The sequence below is a fragment of the Macaca mulatta genome, chromosome 7 (assembly GCF_049350105.2).
Source record: "Macaca mulatta isolate MMU2019108-1 chromosome 7, T2T-MMU8v2.0, whole genome shotgun sequence".
Taxonomy (NCBI): domain Eukaryota; kingdom Metazoa; phylum Chordata; class Mammalia; order Primates; family Cercopithecidae; genus Macaca; species Macaca mulatta.
Window position 1 is genome coordinate 156129974 of NC_133412.1, and position 12823 is coordinate 156142796.

Sequence of the window (12823 nt, forward strand, 5' to 3'; positions counted from 1 at the left end):
TACAAGGCAGGAATATGCCTGTACATTCATCCAACAGCTGAGAGACCTGTGATGTGTGATATCAGAGAGTAAATGGGGTCAAAGCAGGGAAAATCATATTGGGCCTTGCAGATTTTATTTTATTTTAGTATTTTATTTTTATTTTTTGAGATGGAGTCTCACTCTGTTGCCCAGGCTGGAGTGCAGTGGCGCGATCTTGGCTCACTGCAATCTTTGTCTCCTAGGTTCAAGCAACTCTCCTGCCTCAGCCTCCCAAGTACCTGGGATTACAGGCACCCACCACCACACCCAGCTAATTTTTGTATTTTTAGTAGAGATGGGGTTTCACCATATTGGCCAGGCTGGTCTCCATCTCCTGACCTTGTGATCCACCCACCTTGGCCTCCCAAAGTGCTGGGATTACAGGCATGAGCCACCACACCCAGCTGGACCTTGTAGGCTTTAATGAAAGGTTTGGCTTTTACACTTGAGGATATAGGAAACCATGAAAGAATTTGACCATTGAATTAACAAGATACAATTGATAAATAAATGTTAGGATGTTGCATGAAGTAGAGACTATATGAAGGGCAAGGTAGTGGACACATGACGAATCAGGAGACCATTGCAAACATCAGAGGTAGTGGCTTGGATTTTGATGACAGCAGTGGAAAGAGTGAGAAGAAATCAGATGCTGGACATATGTTGAAGAATGTGTTGATTGCATTTGCTGATAAATTACAATTAGTATGTGAGAGTCAGAAAGGAATAAAGGTTTTGAACTGAGCAATTAGAAGGAGAGTTAATTGCTCTAAAAAGTTTAATCTACATATATGATAATTCAAATAATTTAAGTCAAAAATTAATGTGTGGAATTAAATTAAATTACGGTGACTTTTGCCAAAACAGGCTAGACAACTAAGCTGATTGGGGGAAATATAAAAATATAGACTATTTGCCTAATTTTTTGAGAATCAGAGTCGGTATGTTTGAAGGACTTATATATCTATCTAACACACACACACACACACACACACACACACAGACATAGATAAAGTAAAACAACCAGGTTGACAAGAGAAAAAATTTGATGTAAATGGTGTTTTATTTTGAATGTTCAAATATATAAGGAACATCCTTATATATCTATCTAACACACACACACACACATACACACACACACACACACACACATAAAGTAAAACAACCAGGTTGACAAGAGAAAAAATTGGATATAAATGGTGTTTTATTTTGAATGTTCAAATACAGATGTTTTCTGCCCAGATGTTTGTTTTGGTAAAGACTTTTGGGAACAGAGTCATACTTGTTTATGTATTGTCTGTGGCTGCTTTCATGCTACAACAGCAGATTTAAGTAGTTGTGACAGATGCCATATGGCCCAGTAGCCTAAAATATACACCTTTAAAAAAGTTTTTAAAAGTTTCAAAAAGGCCCTTTAAAAAAGTTTCCTTACTTCTGCCCTAGATAATGATTTCCGTAAAAGAGCTGGTACATTTACAGGGTAAAGGAAGCATATGTGATTGGATAATTCGGAACAAGAGATGAGAATATGAAGCTGGAGAGTAGATTTTACTACAGGTAGCTGGCTTAATTAAATCAAGTGCAACTTAAAAAATAAGTATTGATTGTGTACTGTCTGTTGTTCCTCTTTGAGTTGCTCTAATATCATGGACATCGTGGTTGCCATTAGGACCCTCATGGATGTACAGCTATTTAGATTGTGCACTGAGTAACTGCGGGTACCACTTATATCATAGATTATGAGGTAATTCATATTCTTTGGTTTAGAGTAAGGTGGTAGTTCTGGTTATCATCTCTCCCTGAAGTGTTTCTCACTTAGTTGAATATGTCAACATTAACATTTGAAAGATAAGATTGAGTCTCTGGATGATTTCCGCATGCAAATTTCTTTTTAACACAACCCAGGAACTATAATGAAATGCCACTCTTTGGTTCTATTAGGTGGGAGAAACTTCTATCTTGGCTTTTTCCAAGACTTCCAGAGTGAGTCTGCGTTAAAATGACATCTATGATGTGGAAAATTACGGACTCTTGTATTCTGCTTGGCCTACATCTACATAATGGCAAAATAACAGAAAACAAACCAGTGACTAGTTGGTTATTTCTTCTCAACAAAACATGACCATTTACAAAGTAGTTCACCAAAGCAGTTTTATCTTGTAGAGGAAAATTACAAAACCAAGTCATAAAAGTCAATGAAGATCCTGTAGCTCTCTCAAGATTATTGATGTAATGTTTGTAAATAAGGGGAATTTTAAATTCCAGCAATTCAGCTGCTGCTAGTATCAGTCAACATCCCTGCTAACAGAGTTTCTTTTGTGGGTGTAAAGAAGTGGAAAATGTGTAAATTGAAAGCTGGAGCCTTACCAAAGGCTGCTTTTATCCTGTGAGCTATGTAAACAAATAACATGCAAAGCCCTAAAACCCTGTTCATTTCATGAAATTGGTAAATACAAAGGAAGACTTTTTTTTTTTTTTTGTATAAGCACAAACTTGTAGGTTGTACTCTTTCTTTGCTTAGACATGCACATCTACAATACACAATACTAAGCACTCTGCCTTTCATATGAATAGATGAGAGTATTTCATCAAGAGGAAATGAAACAAACAACAAACAAACAAGCACACCAACAAGTAAAAGCTATCAACTCCATGTCCCTACAAAGGACACAAACTCATCCTTTTTTATGGCTGCATAGTATTCCATGGTGTATATGTGCCACCTTTTCTTAATCCAGTCTGTTATTCATGGACATTTGGATTGGTTCCAAGTCTTTGCTATTGTGAATAGTGCCGCAATAAACATATGTGTGCATGAGATGCAGCTGGAACATCATTCTCAGCAAATTATCACAAGAACAGAAAACCAAACACCGCATGTTCTCACTCATAGGTGGGAATTGAACAATGAGATCACTTGGACACAGGAAGGGGAACATCACACACCGGGACCTGTTGAGGGGTGGGGGAAGGGGGAAGGGATAGCATTAGGAGATATACCTAATGTAAATTACGAGTTAATGGGTGCAGCACACCAACATGGCACATGTGTACACATGTAACAAACCTGCCATATCGTAATTGGTCTTTCTGTATATCTGAAAAATTTATTTTTAACAGCCTATTGAAAAATGCTGATGTGTTATCAGACAAATTAAAGAGTTTGATTGCCTGTAATTCTTTGCTATTTATCTGAGCACACTCCAGACATCTCTGCCTGTCTGCCTCTTTATTTCTATCTTTGCTCTATGCCTCTAGGGAAGCACCAGTCATAAACTATTTTATGTTGTCTTCATTTAATATGCTCCATAGCTGCTTTTCTGCTAGAACCTCGTAATCTAAAGCCCCCTTCCACAAGCCTAATAACCATCGCTTCCTACCTTTGGTCCCCTGATCATCTTACTCTGTCTGAATGGTTTTTCTGCCATTTTCATCTTCCAGCCTCAGCTGCTTCCAAAGCCATTGGTCCTTTCTTGATCTCACAGGACTCCCTAGCGCATAAGACTATTGGAACTGGCCTATTTTCACTTTAGCTCTACACATCTGCTTGAACGCATGTTCCTCCCAAAACCTGCAATGATTTTTTTAAAGTATTGCATTAGAATATATCTCTTCCCACTTTAAACATTGAAATGACTTTTCATGTTTTTCTAGGATAAAATTCCAACTTTTACCAATGACCTGTGCTGCATGATCTGGTACATCTGGCTATGTCAGTTGCCATTCTTCCTTTAGTTACTGTTACCCAATAAACTCCAAGCACATGCCCCTTTCTTTTATCCGGACATAACAGTTGTGTTTCCTCCTGAAGATATTGCACCTGTAATTTCCCCTGCCTATTATGATATTCATATGAATGGATTCTACTTGTTCTCATTATGGCTTATCAAAAGTCATCACTTCAGAAAACCCTTCCCTTGTCATGTGACAAATTTTGGGTTGTCTCTATTCTATTGTTATTTATCTTTATGATCTTTATAATTATCAAATAATTCTTATTTTATGCTTAACAGTTGCCTATATGCCCATTGGAACGTAAGCTCTATGAAGGAAGAGATCATACCCTTTTTTTTAAATTACAACCATAACCCCAGGACTGAAAAAAATGTTTGCCATGTAACAGATGCTCAATAAATATTTGTCGAGTGAATGATTAAGATTTTTCTGTCATTGCCACCAAAAAATACACAAGTGCTTTTTTTTTTTTCCTGGTTGATTCTTAGCTAATTACCACAACACCTATTTCAAAGCCTTTCTGGCTTTTAAAAATCCTAGGCACAATTTTGTTTCCTCATTAGCAGAAAATTTTTTGGTTGTGAATAGGATTGAAAGCATTCAGCCATTTAGTACTTTTTTCCCTTCACTTTGCGTTGATTTTCCCTCTTTCATTCTCCATCTTTACCAATTCCATTTCTTTCTCCGCAAGACAACTATCTTTCTTTTTCTTTTCCACTTAGCTAAAGTTGATTCTTCCATCTTCTGCATGATAGTATAAATCATTCCATCTATTTTTCAGCTTATTTGTAGTGTTTTCTTTCTCTGCAGCAAATGTGATTAAATTAGCTATGTCCAAACAAAAAAAGCATAGTAATAACAAAAACCTCCTTCAACGTTTTATATAGTTTCACTGTGTCCCCACCCAAATCTCATCTTGAATTGTAGTTCCCATAATCCCCAAGTGTCATGGGAGGGTCCTGGTGGGAAGCAACTGGATCGTGGGACAGTTTCCTATGCCGTTCTTGTGATAGTGAGTGATTTATCACAAGATCTGATGGTTTTATAAATGTCTAGCAGTTCCCCTACCGGCACTCTTTCTCTTTCCTGCTGCCCTGTGAAGAGGAGCCTTCCACCATGATTGTGAGTTTCCTGGGGACTCCTCAGCCATGCAGAAATGTGAGTCAATGAAACCTCTTTTCTTTATAAATTACCCAGTCTCGAGTAGTATCTTTATAGCAGTGTGAGAACAGACTAATACACTGTTTTCTCCTCAAAATGATTTTATTGTTTCTTCTATTCACAAAAAAATTTCTTAATAATCTTCTCATACCGTATTCACTTCCTCTTCTCTCATCCATTTCTCCTTCCCTTGCAGTTTGCATCCTCCCTACCACATCTACTCTCTCCAAAATCTGCTCTCAAGAGTTACCAATTACTTACAGAAACCAAATCTACTGACTTCTTCTAAAAACCTTTTCTGGATATTGATTAATGCTAAGTTTCACCCCCACCCTTCGTAATGAGTCCTCACAGTGCTGAGTGCCTGTAAACTACACCTTCAAGACTCCCTTGCCAGTAGGATTCTTGCTCAATTTTGCCAAAGAGAGGCAATGATATGGGTTTTAGCGAGCTAAGACAAAGAAAAGGGATAGCTCTTTTGAGACAGCTGTGGACTTTGAGACATGGGGTTCTGCTACAGTTTTGGTGTGAGTAGCCTCCTGAGAATCACCCACACCCATGCTGCAGGCAACGAAAATGTTTAACATAGCTTTTAGGATATCTGGGCATCTGCTTGAAAATACTCAGCCTTTTCCCATTTCTCAAGGGACTGCAAAAACTTCCAATTATTTTAAAAGTCTTTGCCACATGAGACAACTTACGCAGCTTCTTTTTTTCCTGGCTAAAATTTATGGATAAGAGACCCCATTTTTTATGTTACTATGTTCTTAGAATTCTAGGATATATTAGACAGTGTTGTTGCTTTTCTCTTTCTCTGATAACAGTCTTCTCTTGATTTCTGAGTCTTTCAGTGTTCCTTCTTATTTCAATTCCTGGTCTTCATTTTATTCTTTCTCGACAGATCTTCTTCCACTTACTCCTGAAATGAAAGCATTTCTTACAACACTCTACTCAGCTTCCTTTTTGAAATATATGGGCATTCCCCTATTTATTATTTGCAACCCCATGCCATAATTTCTCACAAATGTACGAAAATTTACATCTTTAGGCCTCATTTCCTTTGGGAATTCTAGACCATCACTGATACCTGCTATTAAATATCTTTCTAAGCATGACTCACAGGCCCCTAAATTTTAACATAAGCAATCTTTCCTAATTCCTCCTGGAATTGTTATGTTGATTAATGACAGAGAAATTCACTCAGTTATTCAGACTTTATGCTCTTTATCCCTCAACTGTACCTTCTAGAAACAATCTAATACTCTTAATTTTACCTTTTTAGTTCATTCTGCCTCTACATCTTTATTTGGTTATGTTACTGTTTAGTTCATTTCCTTATTATCTTGTGTCCTAACTAGTTTTCCTGCTTCTAATCATTCCTTCTTGCACATTGATCTAATAGTCCTTTTAAAAGCTCACTTCTGGTCATGGATCTACCAGGCTTAACGTTTTTCAAATCAATATATTAATGTAAAATATAATCCCATACTCCCTACCTGGAATTTAATGTCTTTTTACCTTAAGAATTCAACTTTCTAGCCTTACTTCTCCTCTGGCAATCTTCTGGGCTTCAATGTATTCCCTCATTTGCATCCTACAATAGCAACAGTTTACTTTCCATTCTCCCAACATTCACCACTCTTACTCTTACAAATTTGTGAGACCTAATCTGAAATTCATTTCCTTCCTTTGCTCTGAGTGGCAAAACCCATATTTCTATGTCAAACTTGAAAGCAGTTTCTACATAAAAACTTCTTAGACCCCTTATTAACAATTAATCACTCCTTTTGGCTATACTCCACATTCAATGAAATTGCATTGGAGACTCTATCCCATTCATTTCTTAAACCAATGATGCATTTTCTTGCCTATCTTTCTTACCAGATTGTGACAGCCACAAGCTTAGAGCTGATTCATCTTAGCTTTCCTCTTCAGCACTTGAAATAGTGTCAGGAGCATTGCAGGCACTCCATGAATGTGTATTGGATTTAATTGAATTCCACTGCAACTCGAATCAACATCCGCCGTAGGGAACAGTGATGGAGACATCATGAACCTCTTCCCCTGTCACGAGCCAGTCCTTGAAGCACACTTCCTGAATCACACCTGGATGAATGCAGCCAAAGGGAAGCAGATGAAAGCAACCAAAGGGCTTTTCTAAGTGATAAAGGCAGATGAGGAAGGGCAAGCCTGTGGCTGTGCTCATGGCACCAGAGCAGCTCCTTCAGTGCCTGAGAGCCGCGGGAAAACAGGTGTAGAATTACCAGCTCTCTTGAACTTCAGGTTGCTGGGTTGCAGCCTGCTTTGGGACCTGGCTGCTCAGGTGATTATTTTCTCCATCCACTTTTGGCTCAATGAAGACAGATACTTAGAAACGATAAGTGCACTTGGCAACATCACAAATAATGACTTTTCAACCCATAGAGACTGCCTTGCCTACACTTGATTTCTGGATTTTGAAATTTAAATTAGGTAGCCAACATGGTTCATTTTCCAGATACATAATGATAAAAATTACACACTGTGTATAGACAAATTTGTAATTAACAAACCAATTTTATGAACATTGTTTCATTTAATTTTCAAAATTCCCTTGGGACGCTGGAAAGAAATTTCTTTTAATCATATTGTGATCAAGAGCATGCTGCTTCCTTTTGATAACCATGTATTCTACAGTCAAAAAGATGCAAATTTGAAGTTCATCTTAGCCAGTTGCTCGTGTGTTCCTTTGGGGATACTAGTATACAATCTTGTTCTGTTCCTTTAGAAAATAGCTACTCAAAATATTAATTACCCATAGGGATGTTATGAGGGTAAAATTAATGAAGATAGTCCTCTGGCTCACTTGGATTCTTTGAGAGAGTAGAAGCACTAGTGATCATAAAAGGAAATAAACTTTGAGGGAAAAGTTATTTTAAAGACTTACTCTAATTTTACAAATCTGGGTATATCACAGACCATTCTGAGTGGCATTTTCACTGTTTGAGAAAATGGGGCTGGTCCTTACTGTCATTATTTGCATGAAGGTTAAATGGTGCTACAAATTTGAAAGCACAGTATGTAGTATGAAATTGTACTTGCAAGATTCATTCAATAAATACCAGTTTCATTTATCTTTCAATAGGCCTTCTTTTATTTTTCATCTATAAAATGGGGATTAACAAATGCCTTGCCTCTCTGTTTCTTTTTTTTTTTTTTAGCCCCTCTGGTAAATTAGACAAGGAATATCCCTTTATAAAATTTTAAAGTGCTTAGATCACAACAGATTTGTATTTTTCTACTTGTCTCAATACAATAGGATGATATCTCCTTGATAGGAGATCTTGTTGTCTCTGTTTTCAAAATATGTCTAAAAGGTTAGGCCATTTGGTACTGTCCCCATTGCTCCCATGCTATTGAAGTCCTTGCCATCTTTCACCCAGGTGGCTGCTTCCACGGTGACCCCATAGTCTCTTATCTCTACAGTGGGGGTTTGATTTATGTCTCTGCTAAAACTGTTGAAAGGCTCTACCCTTTATTCAGAGAAAGAAAGCAATACAATGCAATGTTTCACATGATCTGCCTCACCCCTCCACCAATCCATTATTTCATCACATTTCTGCAATTCTCCCCTCTGCTCCTTCATCTCTTTTATATTTGCCTCTTTGCTGCTCTTTGAATGTCTCAGGTAGGCTCCCATATTGGAGCGTTTCTAAGGGCTACTCCCACCAGCTAGAACTCTCTTCCTTCAGATATCAACATGGTCAAGCTCTCATGTTCTTGAAGTCTCTCCTCAAATGTCATCATTTCAATAAAGAGGATCGTGATAATATCAACCACACAATTTAGAACTGCATCCCCCTTCACTCCTCAGCCCTTTGTTTCTGATTCATCCTTTTGTCCATTTATATCGTATAATTTATTTATTTGTGATGTTTATGTTTCATTGTCTGTCTCATCCTATTGCAATATAAGTTCCATTGAGGATTTAAATTTTGTTCATCAATGAATTCCAAGTTTCTAAGACAAGCCACCAATAAATGTTTCTTGAATTGAATTGATAGCAGCAGAGGTGTTTTTTCTCAAAAAATCACTTTTCAGATCATTGTCAAAAAAGTTTGGTGCATAGTATGGCACTATGCACACATGAATCAATGACTGAATCAGTAACACTTACATTTACTGTGATAATTTTGGTTTTTTACAGATGCAACCTCTCCTGTAATTTAAGCTGCAGTCCACAAATGCATTGGCATTTATTGAAATAAATAGAAGCATGGAGCTAACTTTTCTGAGTTCTAATAGAAATGCATTGCTGCATGGCTGAGTGCACTTAATTTTCTTTATATTAGAAGCTAACACTTGAGTCTCATATGAAGGTAAAAAACGTATTCTGGGTAGTCATATATCCCTGGAGAATGTTCCCCAAAATAGTAAGCTAGTTTTCATTAAGGAAACTAAATTTTCCAACTGCTGATAGAAATATGTTGAATATGTTTAAAACAGGAAAATTAATATGCTGAATCCTCAATGTGAAAGCAGTTTGTTAAATTGCAGTTTTTAATAAATAATTGAAAATCAAGCATAGCCTCAATTACTCTTCATAATTTGTATTAATGATAATTGTTATCTTTGCAGGACGTTGGAGTTGCCTCATTGAAACCAGCAGCACTATAGTACTATCAATATGATAGACACGGATTTCTACATAGGGACAAACTGGAGGCAGAGGTCTGTTTTACCATGGGATTTGGCTTACCTTAGGCATGAGGCCTCTGATAATATCCATAGATAGATTGTCTCAATTATCTAAAATGAGACTTTATTTCATTTTGTTCATTTTTCTGAAATGTTGTTAGAGAAAGAAAATAAAAGAGAGAAAACAGACAATACCGGGAGAGAGAACAAATACAAACATGCCCTTAGTCAAAAAAGATTCCCATTAGACATTTTGATTAAGGATGTAATAAACAGATGGTGGAATCTATATATTGAAGAATTCTCAAATCTATGACCAACAGTTCAAATGTCTGTAGGGCATGCATTTATGAAGTAATATAGCAAAGCCTTACTAAATGTCATCTTTCCTGACTAAAAGGAGCAGCATTCTCGTTGCACAGCAATTTAAAGAAGATAGAGGTGAAGAATGGAAAACTAGGTTGCATATTAGATTTTTTGATTGCCAAGACTGAAAAGCTGAGATGAGGTACCCAAATCTCAATGAGAAAAACAAAATTCTAAGAAAGAGATTTTGAGGGATTATGGAAGGACATGCTATAAATCTACTGCTGCTAGATATTTTCCAACTCTTCTCAATAGGATAGTTAAGTCATGTGGATTTAAAATTTAAGGTTGTAGTTCAGATACAATGAAGACATGACAAATTCACGTTTCAAAAGATGGTTGATTAAAAGAATGTCAACATATAATGCAAAATGCAAACCATAGTGAATTACTCTGAATGTTTTACTCTATATATTTGCAAAATCTCAGCAAAAGTGAGGACATTTCAAAGCAAATGACATGAGACGCCACTTAACTAGCCATACAATAAAATATCTACATAAATCTAATAAAAATTACTCCCTCAGAGTGTCACTACAAATTCTTACTTCACCAGAGAATCTATTTTAATGACGAGCAGGAGTTCAGTTTTGTGGTTCATTTACAAATTCCAATAAGAAAGACAAATTTTTAAAGCTTTAGTATTTTCTTGACTTTCTACTCTTGTCAAATACCTTTATTAAGACTTCATTAAACTAACTGATACATTGCAAAGTTACCAATTTGACTTTGCTTAAAAAAATCATGGAGGATTGAACGATTAGATGTCACAACTCAGTTACCCCACCTGTATATCTCTTTCAGATCACACACAGACACACTCTCTCTCTCTTTCTCTCCCCACCCCGCCACCGCTTCACTTAACCACGGTACACATTTATAAACCACTTAATCTAGATATTGACTCAGAGATCATGAAAATCGAGTCAAGATTAAGATCAGGTCTTTGATTATAGTATAGACGGGGAAAATTCTCTTCCACAGTTTCTTAAACTGCCTATTCTTTTCACAAATATCTATGCCTACTAAGACCTAACACATTTAGTAAGTTGCTACCATACCCTAGGTTTGCAGCATGGTTTGCACGCATCACTATTGAACATTAACACATTTCTTTTTTGATAGTAATTTAATCTAAGTTTTTCAAGTAAGGAAATTTAATCTCCAGAACTAAGTACTTGGTATTTTTAGCTAGTAAGTAGCTGAACAATAATTTAACTCAAGCATCTTTTATTACAAAGCCTATAGTACTAATATTGAACTACACTGTCTAGACAAAACTGCAGGCCTAAGTAAGATTATACCAAACTTGAGAGCATTTCAGAAATGACTTTTTAACATATCTTCAAAAAGTAAAATGAAATTCAAAATCAACATGTTAGATATAGGTTGTGGTTCAAGGTAGTAGACTGAGACTATAACGACTTTTTTTATCTCCCAACATTCTATTTAAATATTCCTAAATATAGATGATTGATTAGATAGAAAGATAGATAGGCAGATAGATGATTGATAGATAGATAGATAGATAGATAGATAGATAGATAGATAGATAGGCAAATAGAGAGAACAGGAGAAGTAGTCATCATCCGCAAGAAAATACAAACAATTCCTGGAAGACACAGTTTAGATAAAATAAATTAATTAAAGCCTGGCTTGTTTGTGTTCATTCCTCAAAATCTAGAACAGTTTATAGCATACTAGATATTCATTGTATATTTGTTGTTTGGTCAAGAAATGAAGATACAAGCTGAACCTTAGAAAACTTGCAGAAGAGAGCTAAAGTAGGCACTGTGCTGATTTGCCTCGTGGTATGACAGAAAGTCCCAGGATGAGATTCAAGGGGTAGAGGGTAGACAGGGCAAAAAGGAGAAAGACAGTTGAAAATTAGAGCAATTGAAATCCTGTATGTAGAATATAAGAAGCAATCTACTTCATCTTTATTATCCCACATATATTTTGTCAGGGAACCAACAGTCAGTTTACTATTTCAAGACAAAATCAAAGGTTTCCTCATCCAATAAATCGATCAAACTTTTTGAGAAAGTTTAGGTCTGCAAGGATGAGCATTGGTGCTTCAGAGCAAAGTGCTGAATTCTCTAGTATAAACGAAGTAGAAAAAAAGAGATGTGAAAGAAAATGTGAGAAAATATGAGACACAGATAACATCAAGGAAGTCTCATTAACAAGAGTTTCACAAAGAAAAAAAAGAAGTAATGGAGGTGAGACAATTACCATAGGGATAGTAGGAGGACATTTCTCAGTGATTATGATAGACACAAGTTTTATATTGAAAACACCCATCAAATCCCAAACCAGAAGAGTGGAAAAATACTTCAAGGAACTTCAGAAGGAAAAGAAGAAAAGAAAGATCCTAAAAGCTTCGAGAGAGAGAGAAAAAATTTAAACAAAGGAATAACAGTGAAGATCGTCAGTTTTTCTTATCACCAAGAGTGGATGTTAGATACAAATAGGGAAATGTCCTCAAATTTCTGAAGACATATAATTTCAGTCTACAATTCTGTACTAAACTACATGACTAATCTAGGCTGTTGATGAAGCAAATGTTTTCAGACATGCAAAGATACAGTCTTAGATTTAATAAAAATGTGCTGATTTACTGTGTGTTCCAGGGATCATTCTAACCACTGAAGACAGAGTCATGAATAAGGCAGGCATAGTTCCGGATAAATAAATCACACATCCTGGAGGTAGGAGACAGGAGAAAATATCAACAAAAGATAGTGATGGAAAAATAGAAAACATCCACCTCAACTCCTATCTTGGGTATTGTTCTCTGTTGATGAAAAGCTCAATCCCACATGCCTGGTCTCAAATTATGACTGTCTTAACATCTTGGTTC